Source organism: Amblyraja radiata, chromosome 10, assembly GCF_010909765.2.
Source record: "Amblyraja radiata isolate CabotCenter1 chromosome 10, sAmbRad1.1.pri, whole genome shotgun sequence".
NCBI lineage: Eukaryota > Metazoa > Chordata > Chondrichthyes > Rajiformes > Rajidae > Amblyraja > Amblyraja radiata.
In genome coordinates, this window is record NC_045965.1 from 54,439,192 (window position 1) to 54,462,570 (window position 23,379).

At 44.8% G+C, this 23,379-nt stretch overlaps 1 protein-coding gene across 1 annotated transcript in view; it reads left to right on the top strand.

Moving 5' to 3' along the window:
- dpyd (dihydropyrimidine dehydrogenase) overlaps positions 1 to 23,379 on the top strand; it is a 675,582-nt gene that overhangs the window by 193,074 nt on the left and 459,129 nt on the right. The window lies entirely within an intron of this gene.

The window sequence follows — 23,379 nt, forward strand, 5'->3', positions numbered from 1 at the left end:
GGGGCCGGGCCTACCACGCCCTCGAGGTCAGCTGCAGGATCCCCCCGCCCCCTCGGGGAACAAAGGTGGACGGGCAAGGAGAAGATATCAGTTGCTGGTCAACCAAGGGAGGCCCGCAGCAGCCAGGTGCTTGCCTGAATCGGGCACCGCTCATAACAACTGGAGCGTGGACTGGACTTGGAAAATGGTGCCAAATATGTCGCCTCTTGTTTGTGGGGTCAGTAGACCATTTCTGTACAATTGCTATTCTGGGGTGGAATAGCGATTACTGGACTGTTTGTAATAAAATAATTTCACAGTGCTTTTGCACTTCGCACATGTGACACTCAAGCACCATTGAACCATTGTTAGGGGTGGGAGATTGCAACCTTCACGTGGTCCGCCCTGTTTCGACGAATGCATTGTCGCATGCGTGCACAATCAAGTAAGATCAAATAGAACAAGTTGTCCTATAACTTTAGGCTGTGCACGCCATACGCAAGAAGAAGAAGAACCATTGTTAAAGTCACTTATCTCTATTTTGTTTTTTTTTCCCATCAAACCTTTCCAAACCTCATCACAGCCTTGACCCAAACATGGAGCAAAGGGTTATAGTCCAGAGGGGAAAAGCAGAAAACATAGAAAATAGGTGCAGGAGTAGGCCATTCAGCCCTTCGAGTCAGCACCGCCATTCAATATGATCACGGCTGATCATCCCAAATCAGTACCCCGTTCCTGCTTTTCCCCCAAATCCCGTGATTCCGTTAGCCCTAAGAGTAAATCTAACCCTCTCTTAAAAACATCCAGTGAATTTGCCTGCATTGCCTTCTGTGGCAGAGGATTCCACAGTTTCACAACTCTCTGGCTGAAATGGTTTTTCCATATCTCAGTCCTAAATGGCCTACCCCTTAGTCTTAAACTGTGACCCCTGGTTCTGGACTCCACCGACATGGGGAACATTTTTCCTGCATCTAGCCCGTCCAATCCCTTAAGAATTGTATATGTTTCTATAAGATCTCCTCTCATCCTTTTAAATTCCAGTGAATGTAAGCCCAGTCGACCCGATCTTTCATCATATGTCAGAGGAGGAATTGGCCGCCCTTCACATCAATGCAACTTCTGATCTATTGTGACATTCAGCCATCAAAATATGGACTTCCAAGCTTGCAACAAATCCTGAACGTCCTGATGCAAGAATATATGCTGACTGTTCAATGCAGAACATAAGGCTTTTTGGAGCAAGTTCCAGCATTAGGTTCCTCCATCTCAGCAAACCTGCTTTATAGTATTTCACATTTTTGACAGACATTGAGATCTTTTGATGTTCTCCTACATTTTCCAATCAATGAAAATATGTTCCTCAATGCTTGAAAATCCTTAAAATTCAGCTTGCAACTTACAAACAAAAACATAATTTTTTTGCTGTTAATTATAAGGTGGAAACTATTATGAAAGAGATTAGAGTGGTGGCGCAGTGGTAGAGTTTCTGCCCTACAACGCCAGAGACTGGGGTTCAATCCTGACTACGGGTGCTGTCTGTACGGAGTTTGTACGTTCTCCCTATGATCTGCGTGGTTTTCCTCCGGGCGCTCCGGTTTCCTCCCACACTCCAAAGACATTCATGTTAGTAGGCTAATCGGCTTGGTAAAATTGTAAATTGTCGCTAGTGTGTGTAAGATAGTGCTAGTGCACGGGGGCTGCTGGTCGGCGCAGACTCGGAGGGCCAAAGGGCCTGTTTCCGCACTGTATCTCTACACTAACCTAAACTAATTAAGAAATCTGCGGGTGAGGCAGCATCTATGGAGCATGGATGCTGCCTCACCCGCTGAGTTTCTCCAGCATTTTTGTCTACCTTCGATTTTCCAGCATCTACAGTTCCTTCTTAAATAATTAAGAAATCTCCTTGGTTTTGAAACATTTGACTGCATTCTGATGCTTGATGTGCTTTTTTACCCGTACTTTTCATGTACATTTCATGAAATACTAAATAACGGTGCACATTTATTATTTTATAATTGCACATTAGAATCTGTACTACGCTTTAGTCAGAGGATAATTGATTGCCAAATAAAGAAAATAGGTCAGCAGAAACGTCACTTGATGATTATCAACCACATGGGCTTAAAACCTACCCGTCATGCATTCTTTAACAGCAGCTGATATTTTACTAGGGCTACCTAGGTGCTGCACTGGTGTAATTACCTAGCTGTCAGCGTGATAAGTGGGATTAATGGCAGGCTGATGCACTTTAGTCTGCAGAGTGGTTAGAGAATTGCAAGATGGGATTATTATTATAGGTACTTGTCTGTACCAAGGTAATCACAGTGGTGGAAAAATGGCTGCAATTTACTGTAGCATTGCCCTGCCTCATTAACATTTGACATTTTCAACAGCTGTTTATTTGTGAACCAATTCAATAATAAAGGTAAAACAAATTGGTAAAGACTTTTGCTGGAGTGTTAATATTGTCTGTATCTTATTACAGTGTTCCAAAGTACAAGTTTAGCCAAGACCTATTACATATTTGAGTATTGAAACAATCAATGAGTATTTCAGTACATAAAAGGAGCAGTTTACTTGACTCATGATAACATAGTACCATACACGGGTGCACATACAGATTGTGTCATAGAGTCATATAGCGTGGAAACAGGCCCTTCGGCCCAATTAGTCAACGCTGACCAACATGCCCCATCTACACTAGTCCCACCTGCCTGTGTTTGGCCCATAGCTCCAAATAGGCAGGGAAATCGCTATCAAAATATGGAGGGGACCGGGGGACAGGGGGGACACAATTTCTTGGTGGCCGCACGCGCATGCGCACACTCACTCACATACCCACGAGGCTTCGGAGGCTCAATCTAGTGCTAAATGCAGCTCAACTCTCGCTGGGTTAACCTACAGCCCTGCCTGGACTGACGGGACACCAGCGCTGTTTCTCCGCGCTGGCTGTAAACCTGAGCCATATTTCCCGTAACTCCAGGCAGGGCTGTAGGTTAACCCGGCGGGACAGGCAAAGTTGAGCTGGGTTTAGCGCTGCTTCTCTGCGCTGGCTGTGGACCTGGGGGCACCGCTCCCATCTGACTCCTGACCTCTCTGGCCACCCATGGGGGGGGCACGCGGGTGGGGACGGGACAGCGCCAGAGAGCCGGGATCGATCCTGGCTGCGGATGAGGCGCAGGTCTGTGCCGAGAGTATTTTGGCACGTCTCCCTCCTCCAATCACCGCTCTCTATCCTCAGTCCCACCCCTCCTACTCCTCCCTCCTCCAATGATCGCGCTGAATCATCATGTCCCGCCCCATTGCCAGCTGACCGACGTGTCTCTCATCCAATCGGCGTCCTCGATCAGCAGTCCCACCCCCACTGTCTCGCAGAGAGTGGAGATTTCACCGGGTTTTTAAATTCAGATTACAAAAACTTGGGGGGGATCGTCCCCCACCTTTCAAAACAGAGTGGCCCCACCGGGATTTCCGCCCCTGCCTGTCTGTCCAAATGTTTCATAATGGCGATAGTACCTGCCTCAACTACCTCCTCCAGCAGCTCATTCCATATACCCACCACCCTTTGTGTAAAAGCGTTACCACTCAGGTTCCTATTAAACCTTTCCCGCTCTCATCTTAAACCTCTGCCCTATGGTTCCAGATTCCTCTACTCTGAGGCAAAAGACACTGTGCGTTTACCCGATCTAATCCTCTCATGTTTTTGAACACCTCTATAATATCACCACTCATCCTCCTGTGCTCCAAGGAATAAAATTGATTATTGATTGATTGATTATACCTTTAATAATCCTTTACAGGAAATTACAGTGCCACGACAGCTTCAAGACAGACATAACACCACACATTTCCTCAAATAGCTTCCATACTTAACAAGTTAAAATACAAGTTAAAATATAAGTTAAAATACAAGTTAAAATATAAGTTAAAATACAATGAATGAAAAAAAAGTGCAGTTATTTATGCGCATTATATAACCTTATAGCAGCTGGTATACAAGACTTCCTATGTCTCTCAGTTTTGCACATTGGTGCAATCAGTCTCTGACTGAAGATGCTGCTCTTGATCACCTTCAGGGCATGGAGTGGGTGAGTGGGGTTGGTCATTATTGAACCCAGTTTGTTCAGAGTTCTGGCCTCTGCCACCTGCTGGACCGTTCGTTGCTCAGCCCCGACCACTGAGCCGGCCTTCCTGATCAGCTTGTCCAGTCTGTTTTTGTCCGCTATGCGGGCGCCATCTCCCCAACAGGCCACAGCAAAAAACAGAGCACTGGCCACCACTGAATGGTAGACACTGCACAGCAGGGGTTGGCAGATGTTAAATGACCTCAGCCTCCTTAAAAAATATAGTCGACTTTGTCCCTTCCTGTACACCGCCTCCATATGACACTTCCAGTTCAGCTCACTGTCAAGCTGCACACCAAGGTACCTGTGGTTAGCAACCACCTCCACCTCAGTGCCCTTAATGGTGATTGGTGTTGGTTGAGTCCTCCTCCTCCCCCTCCTGAAGTCCACAACTATCTCCTTGGTTTTTGTGGTGTTAAGATGGAGGTTATTGTGTGCACTCCACTCCACAAAGTTGCTTATTATGTCTCTATACTCCTCCTCATTGCCCCCTTTGATGAGGCCGACAACAGCTGTGTCATCCGAAAATTTCTGCAAAAAGCAGCTGTTGGTGTTATATTGGAGATCCGCGGTGTAGATGGTAAACAGGAATGGAGCCAGCACAGTTCCTTGTGGAGCCCCTGTGCTGCTCAAGATGGTGCTTGAGACATTGTTCTGTAGGCGCACGTACTGTGGTCTGAGGAAAAGGTAATCCAAACACCACAGTACCAGTGATGGATCCACTTTCATCTTCTCCATCTTCTCCCCTAGCAGTCGGGGCTGAATTGTGTTAAAGGCGCTTGAGAAGTCAAAAAATGTAATCCTTATCGATGCATCAGTAGTGTCCAAATGTGTGTACACCCTCTGCAGCATGTAAATGAGGGCATCATCGACACTGATGTTAGGCTGATATGCAAACTGTAAAGGATCCATTTGAGTTGACACACTAGTCCTGATGTAGGAAAGGACAAGTCTCTCAAATGTCTTCATAATATGTGAAGTGAGCGCTACTGGTCTGTAGTCATTGTGGAGAGTGGGATGGGTCTTCTTTGGGACAGGTACCAGGCAAGATGTTTTCCACAGCCTTGGAACCTTCTGTAGACGCAAGCTCAGGTTGAACAGGTGTGTTAGAATACCACACAGCTCTGAAGAGCAGGTCTTCAGTAGCCTTGGGCTGGTGTCATCGGGCCGCACTGCTTTCCCTGGCTTCAGTCTGTCCAGCATCATCTTGACCTGAGCAGTATGAAGAGTCATAGGTGGGGCTGCTGGTGGAGTGGGAGGTGAAAAGAGGGGACTCCGTACAGGTGACATCTCAGGAGTGTTGGAGAGAGGGAGGGGAAGTGGAGAGGAAGCAGCAATGGTCAGCAGACCAGGTGGGGGAGGCTGGGGTGGTGTGGGGCAGTCAAATCTGTTGAAAAATCTGTTCAGATCATCAGCCAGACTCTGTTCACCATCAGGCAGTGTACCGCCCTTCTGCTTCATGCCCGTGATCTTTCACATTCCAGCCCATACCTGCTTCACTCCATCTTGCTGCAGCTGTCGTTCTAATTTGAACCTATAGGCTTCTTTCCCCTTCTTTCCCCTCCTAAAACCCTACCCTGCTCAACCTCACCCTGTAGCTCAGGGCCTTGAGTACTGGCAACATCCTCATAAATCTTCCCTGCACCCTTTCCAGCTTGACAACATCTTTCCTATAACATGGTGACCAAAACTGAACACAATACTTTAAGTGTGGTCTCACCAATGTCTCAAACAATTGTAACATGATCTCTCAACTTCTATATTCAATACCCTGGCTGATGGAGGCCAATGTGCCAAAAGCCTTTTTGATCACCATACCTGCCTGTGATGCTCCCTGTGTCCTTGAATCTAAGCTATTATCATCTGTATCAGCATAGGTATTATCCAAAAGGTGTTTGTTAATATGCTGTGCAGGACAAAGGTATAGAAGCAAAGACAACTGATGTTGTTACTCCAGTGCTTCCATTCTGTTTAATGGCTTCGTGCTGCTTTCTTTCTCATGAAATGTCTTCATTTGTTGGAGAAACTAAAATTCAGCAGTTTGTCACCACAAAATCCTGGAGGAAACTGGAGAAACTGAAAGGTTGGTTAAGTAAGTAAAGTAAGTAAGTAAGTTTATTGGCCAAGTATTCACATACAAGGAATTTGCCTTGGTGCTCCGCCCATAAGTAACAACATGACATACAGTGACAATTACGAATGACTCAGAAAACACTAAACATTAATAATAATAAAATATTAATGATAAAACACCATTGATCAAGCTTGTGAACCAACAAAATACCAGATCAAAGGGAGGCTACAGATTTTTGGCTGTTGAGTAGAGCAACTACTCGTGGATAAAAACTGTTTTTATGTCTGGCTGTGGCAGCTTTGAGAGGGGTCAGAGATGATCTTGCCCGCTCGCTTCCTGGCCCTTGCAGTGTACAGTTCATCAATGGAGGGAAGGTTGCAGAAAAAACCTTCTCTGCTGATCGGATAATTCGCTGCAGCCTCCAGGTGTCGTGCTTGGTGGCTGAGCCAAACCAGACCATGATGGAGAAGGTGAGAACAGACTCTACGATGGCCGTGTGGAATTGGACCATCATTGCCTGTGGCAGATTGTGCTTCCTCAGCTGCCATAGGAAGTACATCCTCTGTTGTGCCTTTTTGACTGCGGAGTCGATGGTAGCCCCCCACTTAATGTCCTTGGAGATGATGGTTCCTTGGAACTTAAAAGACTCCACAGATGTGACTGTGGTGTTGTTGATGGTGAGTGGGATGAGGGGAGAGGAGCTCTCCAAAAGTTTACAATCAACAAGATGTGGAATGTAGCACCACAGAGAAATATAGCTGATGAGAGTAACATTTAAGTGGAATCTGGATAAACACATTAGGGAGAAGGACTGGAAGATTATACCGATAGAGCTGGATGAAGAGTAATGGGAGAACGCTTGTGCAGAGCACAAATTGGTTCAAATGGCCAGGTACTGTGATTTGCATCTACGGAAATTTTATGCAACAGAGACATTCGCTCTCTGCACTTGTGTAAACGTTCAGAAGAGTCCTAGGGAACTGTAGATGCTGGTTTACACCGAAGATAGATACAAAATGCTGGAGTAACTCAGCGAAACAGGCAGCATCTCTGACAAAGGGTGACGTTTCGGGTCGTGACCCTTCTTCAGACGTTCAGATGCCAGGTTTGTTGCCCTCTGCAAATTACCTTGAATGTACAGGGAGTGAATGGAAAAGTGGAATTACATGGAGCTAGCTGGGCATTCGATGGTCGGCATGGACCCGGTGGGCCAAAGGGGCTGATGCCATGCTGTATTTCTCAGCTAATCTAAATGTGAGTTTTCAATAGTCTTCAATCCTCTTTAAGCATCACTGACTTAACAGGGTCCGTCGCTGAAATTACAGCACTGCATGTGATGGACGGAGGGAAAACAAAGAACTCCAATGCTGATTAATATGCAAAAGGAAGTAAAGTGCTGGAGTAACTCAGCAGGTCAGGCAGCATCTCAAGAGCATAGTTGTTTAGGGTCGAGACCCTTCTTCGGACTGAAGAAGTGTCTCGAACTGAAACCTCACCTTTCATTGTTTTCCAATCAAAAACAATCTTGGATTACTTCTTTTCTACTTTTGGTTGCCAATTTTGTACCGTTGCTAAACTCTTTGAAAGGAAAATTACATATTATGGAATTATGAAAATTCACAAGAACAAAAATGTTCAAATCTGAAATTTATGGGCTTTGGTAGCACAAACCAAACTTTATACGATACCAGACTTATGGTAGCAGTTGGGTCCCAGCATCACACGGGAGGGCTGGTCCCCCAACGCAATATTCCACCTCTCCACCAATTCCAAAATTGGTGGCCAGTGGGGGGGGGCTTTCTGGCGCGCTAGTATGGGTGTTGTGGGCTGAAGGAACTGGTTTCCAGAGGGCTAGTATGGACATTGTAGGCCAAATAGATTCTTGGGCTGGCGGCTCAGTCACTCAAGCCTGTTGTGCTGGCAGCTCACTCACTCACGGCTGGTGGGCTGGCAGTTGACTCACGGCTGTTCCTTGAAATTCCATTTCAAGCAGGATGCAAGGCCACCAAATTCAAGTGCAGTTTCTTACCACTTCAAGCAGGGTGCAAGGCCACCAAATTCAAGTGCAGTTTCATACCATTTCAAGCAGGGTGCAAGGCCACTAAAGACAGCGAGCTGTGACCTCTCCCTCCTCCATCTTGCAGAGACTGATCCACGCCCACACTTCTGGGTTTTACAGTCCCTCCCCCCTCCCACCAGAAGGGGCGTAGCCTTCATGGCGTGATTGACAGGAAAGAGAATATCAACATTTTTTAAACACTAATAACTCTTTTATTTTTCATCAATGGGAAAAATACTCAGCACGTGGTGAGCGGAGGGGGACTCTGAGTAAGATGGCCAAAAAATCACAGCCGTACGTGGTAGCGTTTTTTCTAAAATCAATGTAAAGCGCAAATAAGAAGTGGTCAAGATTAAACTTTTAATTATCTAGAAGGCAAGGCAACTTTAATTATGCAAGGCTACTTTAATTTGGCAAGGCTACTTTAATTAGGCAAGGCTACTTTAATTAGGCAAGGCAACTTTAATTAGGCAAGGCAACTTTAGTATTTCCAAACCAAAGGCAACACAGCTTTAGCATTTCCAAACCAAAGGCAACACAGCTTTAGCATTTCCAAACCAAAGGCAACACAGCTTCAGCATTCCCACACCAAAGGCAACGCAGCTTTAGCATTTCCACACCAAAGGCAACACAGCTTTAGCATTTCCAAACCAAAGGCAACACAGTTTTAGCATTTCCAAACCAAAGGCAAACACAGCTTTAGCATTTCCAAACTGTAATTTGAAACCACATTAATGGCACTGACGGGTCACTAAAACCACCCACAGTTGAGGAGACATGTGTTCAGTGTTATTCACATCTCAGACTGAGAGACGTGACCCTCTCGCTCCCCCATCTTGCAGAGACTGACTGAGGCACTCAACATTTTTGGGTTTTATAGTCCTTCCGGAAGGGGCATGGCCTTCAGGAGAGAGAATCTCAACATTTTTTTAAACACTAATAACTTTTATTTTTCATCGATGGGAAAAATCCTTTTGTCCTGTGCAGCGGAGGGGGATTCTGAGTAAGATGGCCAAAAATCACAGCCGTAAGTGGCAGCGTTTTTTCTAAAATCAATATACAGAACAACAGGAAGTGGTCAAGATCAGACTTTAAGTAATATAGACTAGACTAAGTGGGACCCGTTGGGTCCCAGCATCACACAAGAGGGCTGGTCATCCAACGCAATATTCCACCTCTCCACCAATTCTAATATTGGTGGCCAGTTGGGGGGGGGGGGGGGGGCTTTCTGGAGCGCTAGTATGGGTGTTGTGGGCTGAAGGGACTGGTTTCCAGAGGGCTAGTATGCAAATTGTGCGCCAAATGGATTCTTGGGCTGGCGTCTCAGTCAATCAAGCCTGTTGTGCTGGCAACTCACTCACTCACGGCTGGTGGGCTGGTAGTTGACTCACGGCTAATCCTTGAAATTCTATTTCAAGCAGGGTATAAGGCCACCAAATTCAAGTGCAGTTTCTTACCACTTCTAGCAGGGTGCAAGGCCACCAAATTCAAGTGCAGTTTCATACCATTTGAAGTAGGGTGCAAAGCCACTAAAGACAGCGAGTCGTGACCTCTCCCTCGTCCATCTTGCAGAGATTGAGCCACACCCACATTTCCGGGTTTTATAACCCCTCCCCCCCCACCGGAAAAGGTGTGGCTTTCATGGAGTGATTGACAGGAGAGAGATTCTCAACATTTAAAAAAAAACGAATAACACTTTTATTTTTCATTAATGGGAAGAATTCCCTGCACCTGCTCAGCGGAGGGGGACTGAGTAAGATTGCCAAAAATCACAGCCGTAAGTGGTAGCGTTTTATCTAAAATCAATATACAGTGCAAACAGGAAGTAAGTGCATTTACAGTAGTGCCTTTTAACTTCAAGCCAAAGCACCCAAGCCACCATTTGCAGTAAATAGTGCATTTCAACTTCATGCCACCATTTGCAGTAAGTGGTGTCTTTCAACTTCAAGCCACACCCAAGCCACACCCAAGCTACCATTTGCAGTAAGTAGTGCCTATCAACTTCAAGACAAAGCAACCAAGCCACCATTCGCAGTAATAGTGCCTTTCAACTTCAAGCCAAAGCAACCAAGCCACCATTCGCAATAATAGTGCCTTTTAACTTCAAGCCACCATTTGCAGTAAGTGGTGTCTTTCAACTTCAAGCCACACGCAAGCCATCATTTGCAATAATAGTGCCTTTCAACTTCAAGCCAAAGCTCCCAAGCCACCATTTGCAGTAAGTAGTGCCTTTCAACTTCATGCCACCATTTGCAGTAAGTGGTGTCTTTCAACTTCAAGCCACACGCAAGCCATCATTTGCAGTAATAGTGCCTTTCAACTTCAAAGCTCCAAAGCCACCATTTGCAGTAAGTAGTGCCTTTCAACTTCAAGCCACAATTTGCAGTAAGTAGTGCCTTTCAACTTCAAGCCAATGCACCCAAGCCACCATCTGCAGTAAGTAGTGCCTTTCAACTTCAAGCCACACCCAAGCCACCATTTGCAGTAAGTAGTGCCTTTCAACTTCATGCCACCATTTGCAGTAAGTAGTGCCTTTCAACTTCAAGCCACAATTTGCAGTAAGTAGTGCCTTTCAACTTCAAGCCAATGCACCCACACCCCCCATTTGCAGTAAGTAGTGCCTTTCAACTTCAAGCCAAAGCAACCAAGCCACCATTTGCAGTAATAGTGCCTTTCAACTTCAAGCCAATGCATCCAAGCCACCATTTGCAGTAAGTGGTGTCTTTCAACTTCAAACCACACCCAAGCCACCATTTGCAGTAAGTAGTGTCTTTCAACTTCAAGCCAAAGCTCCCAAAGGAGGGGGGAGGAGGGGGGGGGGCTTTCTGGAGCGCTAGTATGAACCATTTTAGAACCAATAGACATTTTTTTTGCAAGCTTTAGAACCAATAGACATTTTTTGCAAGCGTTAGAACCAATAGTCATTTTTTTGCAAGCTTTAGAACCAATAGACATTTTTTGCAAGCTTTAGAACCAATAGACATTTTTTTGCAAGCTTTAGAACCAATGGACATTTTTTTGCAAGCTTTAGAACCAATAGACATTTTTTGCAAACTTTAAAACCAATAGTCATTTTTTTGCAAGCTTTAGAACCAATAGACATTTTTGCAAGCTTTAGAACCAATAGACATATTTTTGCAAGCTTTAGAACCAATAGAGACATTTTTTTGCAAGCTTTAGAACCAATAGACACTTTTTGCAAGCTTTAGAACCAATAGAGCCACTTTTTGCAAGCTTTAGAACCAATAGAGACACTTTTTGCAAGCTTTAGAACCAATAGACATTTTTTGAAAGCTTTAGAACCAATAGACATTTTTTTGCAAGCTTTAGAACCAATAGACATTTTTTTGCAAGCTTTAGAACCAATAGACACATTCTGCAAGCATTTTAGAACCACTAAGGGCAGTTACATTTGAGTAGACATGTGTTCAGTGTTATTCACTGCTCAGAGAAACGTGACCCTCTGCCTTCCTCCAGCTTGCAGACACTGATTGAGGCACACCACTTCCTGGTTTTATAGTCCTTCCCACCTGCCGCCAGCGGGGGCAGCAGAGAGAATGGGGAATTTTGTAAAAATATTAATATCTCTGTCATTTTTAATCGACGGGAAAAATCCTCGGCACACATGCGGCGGAGGGGGGGCTCTGAGCAAGGTGGCCATAAATGACGGCCGTAGGTGGCGGCGTTCTCTCGGAAATCGCAGCACAGATGGCCAAAACCAGTCAAGAACAGGCTTTTAGTAATATAGATAGATAGAAGATAGATGATACGATACCATACAATAGAATGTTTTTTAATCCCAGCAGAGAAATTGATTTATCTGGGCAATTGATTTACCTGGACAAATAGAGATAAAGTTGACAGAGGACTCAGGTATGTCAGATCCTCCAGTACCTTTAGTTTTAGTTTTGTTTAGTTTAGTTTAGAGATACAGCGTGGAAACAGGCCCTTCGGCCCACCGAGTCCGCACCGACCAACATTCACCACACATTAACACCATCCTACACACGGTAGAGACACTTTTACATACATGCCAATTCAATATCTGTGGAGTGTGGGAGGAAACCGAAGATCTCAGAGAAAACCCACGCGGTCACGGGGAGAACGTACAAACACCGTCCAGACAGCACTTGTCAAAGGTTCAAAGGTTCTTCATTTGTCACATACACCAATTGGTGTAGTGAAATGCGGATTGCCGTTGCAGCACATTAAAAAGAATACAACATAACGATAATAAAGAAATTTAAACATAAAAACATCCCCCCACAATGGTTCCCACAGTGAGGGAAGGCACAAAGTCCAGTCCCCATCCCCATGTCCACCCATAGTCGGGCCTATTGAGGCCTCCGCAGTCGCCTTTATGGAGGTCCGATGTTCCAGGCTGTTCTCGCCGGATGATGGTGCTCCGGCGTCGGGAGAATCCTTTCAGTGGCTTGGGATGCCTGGAACGGCCGCTTCCTTACTGGAGACCGCGGCTTCCAAAGCCGACAGGCCGCGCTGGATGGAGCTCCACCACTGGTGAGCTCGGCCAGAGATCCCAGGCTCCCGATTAAAGTTCAGCGCCACCTCCACAGACCCGCAGCTCCGCGATGTTTCATCGGTGGTCCCCAGCATACCGGATTTCCAGCGCGGCGACCCAGGCAAGGCATCGCCCGCTCCACTCCGCGATAGCGCTCCAGCGCTGTGCCGTCAACGAAGCCGAGGTTCTGGCCGGTCCCCTCAGGAAACGCCGCTCCAGGCCCCGACAGAGACTTTAAGATTTTGCCTTCCACCACAGTGAGGAGGTGTTTGGTGAACTCACTGTGGTGGATGTTAAATTTGCGTTGATTGTGTGTTTTTGCCATTTTTTAAATTATATGTATGACTGCAGGGAAACAAAATTTCGTTCAGACCGAAAGGTCTGAATGACAATAAAACGAATCTAATCTAATCTAATCTAATCTAAATGGAAGGCCGCGAGGACGGGTCGAAGGTGCAGCTCGGAGGAAGCCGCCTCTACGACCAGGTAGGGACCCTGAAAAGCAGTTTCCCCCAAACCCTCCCCCCCCCCCAACCCCCACATAAAAAAAGAATAGACCTCCAAAAAACAAAACACTTGACTCACTAAAAATGATAAAAAGAGGTTAGAAAACGGACAGTTGCAGGATGGGCAGCCATAACCTGGCAGTCAAAACCTTTTTCCCAGGGTGGAAATGTTCAGTACAGGTACTAGAGAGCAGTAGCTTTAAGGTGAGAGGGGGGAAGTTTAATGGGCAGTCTGAAAAAGGGTCTCGACCAGAAACGTCACCCATTCCTTCTCTCAAAAGATGCTGCCTGTCCCGCTGAGTTACTCCAGCTTTTTGTGTCTATCGAAAGTTTAGTGGAGATGTGTGGGGCAAGTTTTTTTACACAGAGAGTAGTGGGGGCCTGGAATGCTCTTCCAGGGGTGGTGGTGGAGGCAGACACAGTAGTGGCGTTTAAATGACTTTTGAATAGGTGCAGGGAATAGAGGAATATGGATCATGCGAATGAGATCAGTTTAACTTGGTATCATATTCGGCACAAAACATGTGGGCCGAAGGGCCCATTCCTGTGCTGTGCTTTTAGTTTAGTTTAGAAATACAGTGTGGAAACAGGTCCTTCGACCAACCGATTCCACGCCGACCAGCGATCACCCATCCACTAGTTCTATTCTACACACAAGGAAAAATTTACAGAAGCCAATTAGCCAACAAACCTGCACGTCTTTAGAATGTGGGAAGCAACTGGAGCACCTGGAGAAAACCCACTCGATAAAAGGAAAAACATACAAACAACATACAGACAGCACTCGCCGTCAGGACCGAACCTGGGTCTCTGGTGCTGTAAGGCAGCAACTCTACTGCTGCGCCACTGTGCTGCCTGTTCTATCAAAATTAATTGTTTAGAAACAATTTTATGCCTCGTGTTAGCACAATGACTTCCCTCATATCCTAGCAACTGGCCTTGTCGAAATTAGGACCCAAATTATGCCACATGTGGCAGTGGGTTCTTTTCTCCTCCCCGTGTAAATAGTCCCGACTTCAGGAACCCCAACAGTTTCAAGGATGCTTCTGAAGGGTAAAGAGGAGTTTCACTTTTTGTTTAGTGACTCAGTTTTCTTCACCGCATTGTTTGTCCTATTGAAGTTCCAAGTTGAAACTCTTGCTTCGCAGAAAATTTAAAAATCAAACTTGCACTACTTATCACCATAATGTCACTCATATTTTTTTGAAAAGTGCAGCTTTTGAATAGCCAGATGAAATGTGCATAAGTGCTGAACCCTGCTAATGATGGCTGGGTCGATGACTGGTTGAATGGAGCTGTAATGTTGACAACATGTAAATTTAATAATAGAGCACTTTGATTTTGGCAAAGCGATGGGAATTGCAGTGTTTTTGCTTTCTCTTCTGCACAATTTGACAAAGCATTTATTCATTCAACACATCTAACCGAGCATATTGTTGATGAGAGTAACGTGCTGGTTGTAAAAGCAATACAACAGATGAGTGGGGGCATGAGACACTGATCCTTCCACATGTGTTATTAGAATGTTCACTGCTTCCTGACGGGATGTACAAATTCGTAGTTAAAAATGAGAACAATTGAATTTCAATGCAAAATGATGAAAACTGACTTTCGTGCAAATTTACCATAGTGAAATATCTCAAAAGAGTCATAGAGGCATACAGCACAGAAGCTGGGCTTTTGGCCCATCTCATCCTTAGTGACCAAGATGCCCATCTATGCTAGACCCATTTGCCCATGTTTGGCCCAGGTCCCTCTAAATGTTTCCTATTGATGTACATGCCTAAATATGTTTTAGATGGTGTTTAGATTGCAGCTGTCTCGACCACTTTCTGCGGCAGCTCATTCCAAATACTCGCCACACACTGTGTGAAAAAATTGCCCCTCATGTCCCATGTAAATCTTTCCCCTCTTACCTTAAACCTTTGGCCTCTAGTTCTTGATTCCCCAACCTTGAGAAAATAGTGCATTCAGCCTATCTGTGCACCCTCATGAGTGTCTACACCTCTAGAAGATCAACTCTCAGTCTTCTACACTCCAAGGAATAAAGTCCTAGCATCCCCAACCTCTCCCTATAATGCAGTCTGTCGAGTCCTGGCAACATCCTCATACATCCGAGAAGAAGTCCTGTGAGAATTGTCTAAGTTTCATTAAGTGCTTCTCCCATTCTTCCAAACGCTAGAAAACTCAGCCCTTGTGTACCATCTCTCCTCAAATAGCAAATCCTTTATATCCCTGAAGCCAATCTGGTGAATCTTCAGTAGCATATATATCGTTTTATTTCAGGTGAGCAGTCAAAATGGTACAAAGTATTCCAAGTGATTGTCTATTCCTATGGGTGGCTTCAATTAGGAGGAAGGCATGGCTGGCATTCAATCAATATCTTGTCATTGGAGTCCAAGAGTCATGATGGCAGGAGCATTATTCAGAAGATAACAGTGATCCAAAGAGGGATGTTATTGCTGTTGAACTTGCAGAGTCTGGAAGGTTGCTGCTGGCAGGGTTAAGTGCGACAGAAAATACACAAGGAAGCTTAACCCCTAATGGGTGCACTGCATCAGGAGGCGTGTGGTGGGGAGGCATGTGTGGTAGATAGGGTTACAACACAGAAACCACCAAAGTCAGGAACATATTATGGAATTGATTGAATTCATTGGGAAGACTTATCCTTGAGAGAGTCCGGTGGTGTGAGGAGAAGTGAAAGATTGATATTGGTTCATTATTGTCTGTACTGAGATGCAGTGAATAGTTTTTGTTTGCCTGGTATCCAGTCAAATCACATCATTCTGTACATGAGTACAATCAAGGCACACACGAGTACAACAGGTACTGCAAAGGGAAGAAAATTAGAATGCAGAATATAGTTTTTGCAGCATTACAGTTCCATAGGGAAAGGTGCAACATCCATAATATGGTAGGCTGGAAGACACCCTAGGGTATGTCCATGACCTCTGAAGGGTTGAGTTTAGGAGGATATTGTTCCTGAAGGGGTGATGTGAAAGGAAACTGTAAAATAAGATAAGGCCAAAAAAAAGGTTGCAGAGAGAAAAAAAAATGCCATTGTTGAGAAAGCAATAGAAAATGGAAGTGATTTGTTTGGGGCTGGAGTGACAACCAAAATCTACCTTGCTCTGAATTATTGAATGTTGCTGGAGTTGTACTCACTGAAGCATTTGGTGAGTATTTGAGCATTTGACTTCTCTCCTAACTTATAACTTGCAGGTGGGGTTCTCATACTCTTCCTGACAGCTGATATATATAACATGCTGTTATCCTGTTACAATGAATCTGAAATTCGCAATTATAATAATTATATAAAAGCACAATAATTCAATCTTGGAGAAAGAGAAACTCCAGGTGAGATTTTTTGTTATAATTGTCATCTCCGAATGTATTTTGGATAAATGCAGATGGCATGGAGTTTATTTGAACCCATGTTTTCTATGTTCATATGTTAACATAGTTTAAGATGTATCAGCGCATTGATGTGGTGATCAAACTCTTAGCTAGAAAGAATATTGTGCTGGAGAAGCTTAAAATACTGGAGGTAACTCCAGAGGAGCATCATAGTAGGGCGGCAATGTGGCGCAGCACTAGAGTTGCTGCCTCACAACGCTTACAGCGCCAGAGACCCGGGTTCAATCCTGATTATGAGTGCTGTCTGTACGGAGTTTTACATTCTTCCCGTGACCGAGTGGGTTTTTTCCGAGATCTTCAATTTCCTCCCACACTCCAAAAACATAAAGGTTTGTAGGTTAATTGGCTTGGTATAAATGTAAATTGTCCTTAGTGTGTGCAGGATAGTGTTAACTAGACTAAGTGGGACCCGTTTGGTCCCATGTTCACACGGGATGGCTGGTCCCCCAATGCAATATTCCACCTCTTCACCAATTCCAATATTGCTGGCCAGTGGGGGGGGGGGGGGGGGGGGGGCAATGGGTTCTGGAGTGCTAGTATGGGTATTGTGGACCAAAGGGACTAGTTTCCAGAGAGCTAGTTTGGACATTGTGGGCCGAATGGATTCTTGGGCTGGCTGTTCAGTCACTCAGGTCTGGTGGGCTGGCAGCTCAGTCACTCAGGCCTGGTGGGCTGGCAGCTCAGTCACTCAGGCCTGGTGGGCTGGCAGCTCAGTCACTCAGGCCTGGTTGGCTGGCAGCTCGGAAACTGCCAGAAATTCTGCCCAAAACAGGTGAGAGACTCTGTGAGAGAGAAGGGGGAGAGGGTGGAGAATCAATTTTAGACATTTTTCATCTTTTTTTGCAAATGACAGTAATGAAGGGGGAAAGTCTATCCTAGCCTGGATCTCACAGGGAGCAAATGAAGGGACGGAGAAAAGTACTGGGGTGAGGTTTAATACCTGCAGGGGGAATACTTACTGATGGGCCGAAGGGACTCCTGGGCCAGTACAGGCCTGATGGGCCGAAGGGGCTCTTTAAAAAAATCTGAGTGAAATCTCAGTGAAAGGCACTTTTTCTGGACTTTTCCTGGCCTGGCACAGGCCTTTTGGGCCAAAATGATCCCCCTGGGCTAATACGAGCATTTTGGGCAAAAGAGACTGGTTTCTCGGTTAATAGGGGCCTTGTGGGCTGAAATTAGTGGTTTCAGGCAGGCCAAACGACTCATTTCATTTCATTTCCAATTGCATTGCAGTTTCAAGCACAGGGCAGGCCGAATAGTTAATTGCATTTTCATTTTACTTCCATTGCCATTGCAGTTTCAAGCACAGGGCAGGCCAAGCCTAACAGCTGATTGCATTTTCACTTAATTTCCATTGCCATTGCACTTTCAAGCACAGGGCAGGCTCAAGCCAAACAGCTGATTGCATTTTTATTTTATTTCCATTAACATTGCACTTTCAAGCACAGGGCAGGCCCAAGCCAAACAGCTGATTGCATTTTCACTTCATTTCCATTGCCATTGTACTTTCAAGCACAGGGCAGGCCCAAGCCAAACAGCTGATTGCATTTTCACTTTATTTCCATTGCCATTGCATTTTCAAGCACAGGGCAGGCCAAACAACTAATTTCATTTTCATTAAGGGCTAACAAATAATTTATTCAAGTACTTTGCATACTCATAGTGTTCTGTAGTTTCCCAGCTCAGGCAGAGAGTCGTGACCTCTCCCTCGCCATCTTGCAGACAGACTGAGCCACGCCCCCACTTCCGGGTTTTATAGTCTCTCCCCCTCCCACCGGAAGGGACGTGGCCTTCATGGCGGTGATTGACAGGAAAGAGAATCTCAAGATTTTTTAAACACTAATAAGTCTTTTATTTTTCATCGATGGGAAAAATCCTCGGGGCCTGCGCAGCGGACGAGGGTGGCCAAAGAATCACAGCCATATGTGGTAGCATTTTTTTCTAAAATCAAAGCACAGTGCAAACAGGAAGTGGTCAAGATGAGAGTTTTAATTATATAGATGTGCAGGGATCGCTAGTCGGTGCAAACTCGTGGGCCGACGGGCCTGTTTCCAAGCGGTATATAACTAAATAATTTTTTTTTAAAGAGTTCATAAGACAAAGGAGCAGAATTAGTTCCATTGAGTCTGCTCTGCCATTCAATTATGGTTGATCTATTTTTCCCTCTCCACCCTAATCTCCTGCCTTTTTCCTGTAACCTTTGAAGCCCTTTACTAATCAAGAGACTATCAATCTCCACTTTAAAAATATTTATTGACTTGGCCACCACAGCCACCTGTGGCAATTAATTTCCACACATTCATGACCCACTGGTTGAAGAAATTCTACCTCATCCCTGCTATCGATACAACAACCTTTAAAGGGAATCAAGCCCTATCTGTTCTCAGATAGAATGGTGTTGTTAAGCTGGAAAGGGCTCAGAGAAGATTTACGATGTTCCCAGGACTCGAGGGCCTTAGCTATAGGGAGGTATTGAGCAGGCTAGGATTGCTCCGCTGAACACAGGAGGATGAGGGATGACGGGTGATCTTATAGAGGTATATAAGATCATGAGAGGAATGGATTGGGTAAATGCACAGAGTCTATTACCCAGAGTGGTTGAATCAAGAACCAGAGAACGTAGGTTTACAGAGAGGAGGGAAAGATTTAATAGTAACCTGAAGGACAACTTTGTTAATTGCTCATTGTAAGCTTCCCCCCAGTCTAGTTTCAGTCAAAAACCACTGAATCAAGCACTTGATCAACTAATCTTTATTTTGACAAAGCACAATTACTGTCCCCACCACTGTACCTAACCACCGTGGGTTTGATCCTCGTATCTGCCTGTTCAAGCCCTCTAGGCCTCGCTCAAAAAGAGACACTCCAGAAGGTCACGCAGTCCTAAGCACTCTCCCAGAAGATCGACGTGGGACCTCGTGGCAGCGGACTTTTATAGGTCCCGGGACCTCGAGGGGCCGAACCACATGGGGGTGGCCTCTTTACAATCCAATTACAGATGTCGATTAACCCCATACATAACAGATAACCCAATAATAACCCAATAATACAGTAGCTGGTACATTGTATACAAACAGGGCTTCTCGGAGGAAGCAAATAAAGCAACATTTACCCTGATCTGCAAGAAAACCAGACAAGGCTCAATACCTCATCCAATCAACACTCAGCAAAGTAGAACTCTGCAACATTATTTACAAGGTGCATGTCCGGCTTGCAGTCATCCAATCCATTCCATGCATTTTGCACCTAATTGACAGGGTCTGCAGATGTTCTTATTCTTTTCCTGCAGCTTGGATCTAGGCTCTAGACAAACTGGCACCACTCTGCAGCTTGTCCCAGTTCCACAAAGAGCACCTTCAAATTGACCAAATCTCCCAGCAGCCCTGAAGCTTTTACCCCATTTTAGTCCTATCATCTCCAATCTTGCCAGGATTTACAACTTTTTTTACACAAAGGACCGTATGGAATGAGCTGCCAGAGGAGGTAGTTGAGGCAGAAACTATCATAATGTTTATAGAATGTTTGGATAGGTACATGGATAGGATATGTTTAAAGGGATATGGGCCAAACACAGGTAGGTGGGACTATTGTAAATGAGGCATGTTGGTTGGCGTGGGCAAGTTGAGCCGAAGTCTCCTGTATGACACTATAGGAGACAATGATGGTACAAGCTAAGAGTTTATAAGCTAATAAGCTGATAAGATAGCTTAATAATAACAAGCTAATACGCTAAGAGTAACCTAAGGTGCTTCTCCAAACGAAACTAAACTAAACTAAAAATGAAAACCAACCACTGTGGCAAGGCAACGGACAGCTAGGTACTTAACTCCTGTGTTTAATAGCTGTTGATGCAGAGAGTGCTGTACAAGATGGATGTGAAGAGTGTTGTGCCCTGCCCCACTCCATTAGACATTATTACACTGTACCAGCAACTAAGTGTATCCAGGTTTTAAACCAGTGTGATACAGTGATTTTTTCCCCCCTTTTATATTCTAGTTACAGGTGACCTTGTAGTTAATGGTTCAGCTGCACATCTGTCTTACTAATCACCCTTAGCTTGAGAAAAGGGCTCCCTGTTGTTTAACTCAATGGGGACACCAAGGCTTGCAGAAATGGTTGGTAGTTTGTTGGCAGGTGTGAACATTCAGGACATTCTTGCTCTTGAACACCCTTTCATGTCCTTTTTTCACGCTTCGTCACGGAAAACAGGATGCATTGTAATAGATGGTCTTTCAAGGAAGCATCCAACTTAATAATGCCTCCGGATCGGCTATCCTGGCTACCGCTGGGAAAGAAGTGTCTCTCTTGGCATTAATCATCTGCCAAGCTGAGACATCTGCGGTACTCTCTGCAAGTCCAGCTGTGGCGAGTGTCAGCAAGTACACCTCCTACTGCCCGGCACGCATCCATAGCTTTGCGAGTCCTTTGAGAAACGTCGCCTCATGTCAGTAATGAAGATGGTGAAATGCTCCTGACTAGTGACATCTTGTCTCGAGGTAATGGGGCCACCGCCACTATACTCCATTGTTAGAGTTTACGTTAGACTTCAGAGATACAGGGCAAAAACAGGCTCTTTGGCCCACCGAGTCCGCGCTGACCAACCATCACTCCGTACACTAGCACTATTCTACACACTACAGACCATTTATAATTTTACCAAAGCCAATTAACCTGCAAACCTATACGTCTTTGGAGTGTAGGAGGAAACCGGAACACATGGGGAAAACCCACGCGAGCACAGGGAGAATGTATAGAGTCAATACAGGGAGAACCCCTCATCAGGATTGAACCCAGGTCCCTGGCGCCATAACTCTACTGCTGCAACACTGTGCTACCCATTACAGTGCTGAAATTTGAGGATATATGAAGCAACTGTCTAATTCCATACATATACGGGCAGCATAGTCATTCAGCTGTTAGAGCTCATATGACCCCATGACCCTAGTTTAATTCTGACCTCTGACAGAACCAGAGCTCACACATTCTCCCTGTGACTCCATGAGTTTCCTTCTGGTGCTCTGGTTTGTTACCAGATCCCAACGACAAACGGGTGTCAGTTTAATTAGAGTCATAGAGTTACACAGTGTGGAAACAGGCCCTTCAGCCCAATTTGCCCATGCTGACCAACATGCCCCATAAACACTAGTCCCTACCTTCCCTCTAAACCTATCCTATCCATGCACCTGTCTAAACGTTTCTTAAACATTGTAAAAGTACCTGCCTCAACTACTTCCTCTGACAGCTCATTCCAGACACCTAACAGCCCTTTGTGTTAAAAAAGTTGGCCCTCAGATTCCTATTAAATCTTTCCTCCCTCACCGTAAATCTACTGTATGTCCTCTGGTTCTTGATTACCCTACTCTGGGTAAAAGACTGTGTGCACCTTTTACCTCTTGATTGCTCTTATGATTTCAACATCTGTGTAAGATCACCCCTCATCCTCCTTCGCTCCAAGGAATAAAATCCTAGCCTGCTCAACCTCTCCCTATAGCTCTTGCCGTTGAGTCCTGACAGTTGTAAATTGCCCCTTGTGTGCAGGTGAGTGGTAGAACCCTAGTGGGAGAGGTGGGGGGGGGGGGGGGCGGTGAGGTGTGGCAGGGAGAATATGTTATAGGCACATTAATACGGGGAGAGAATCCCTGTGTGAGATGGCAGTGACTGGATGGGCTGCAAAGGCTGGTAAGAAAACATGGATAATTTACTGCCTCTCATGCCACTACGCAGAGATTCATGCCAATAAAGTTGAACAACTAATTATCGTGGCTCCTTGCTCCTGTTAATCAATGGCAAGATTAACTTTGATTAATTAATATTACTGTGATTGTCACAGCCACTTAAACCGGTTACAGAATGGCTGTGGGGGGGAGTGAATTACTCAAATCACTCAGCTGGTTGCTTGTGTCGAAAGGAACTGCTGATGCAGGTATATACCGAAGATAGAAAACAAAGTGTTGGAGTAACTCCGCAGACCAGGCCACATCTGGAGAAAAAGGACGGGTGATTTTTCAGATCGAGTCCCTTCTTTTTTGCTTAACAGGAGCTGTTCTAGAACCTGATCAAAAATTTAAACCTCACTATTATATTCATGACAGTGATATAGTGTTTCTAGAGATTTCAGGCAATCTGCTCCCTGGTAGTCAGAGAAAGTTAGAGTTGTATCTGTCTGTATTAGGCTGCCAGCTCATTATGTCAGGCATTCTGATACAAAAGTGCCCCCTTTTGAATAGTGACGATAGTAATATCAAAATATCTATAGTAATATCAAATCAAAGCATCTAGACATTAGTACAGAATACAATTTTTTTAAATGAGTCTTGGTAATATCCCTGTTTGATCCAGTCATTTAATAACTCTGCCTCAACTTAACCTTGACTGTCACACTGTGGAAAGCATCGAACAATACTGACAAGAAAGGGTTCTCTTTTATTTTTTGCAAAGTAGAATACCAATGTTTTATCAGTTTACTTCTTTTATTAAATTGAATGTGAGTTTTCAGTGATGTGATTAGCTAGGGTCAATATAGCAATGATTTATGATGAGTTTTCATCCAGTAACTTTGCAACCTAAAGAATCACCAAAAGTTTCATGCATTAGCAATGGAAAATTCAAAATGTATCAGATAAGCAATCACACAGTGAGCATAAAATGTTTAAGAATGAACTGCAAATGCTGGTTTACACCAAAGATAGAGACAAAATGCTGGA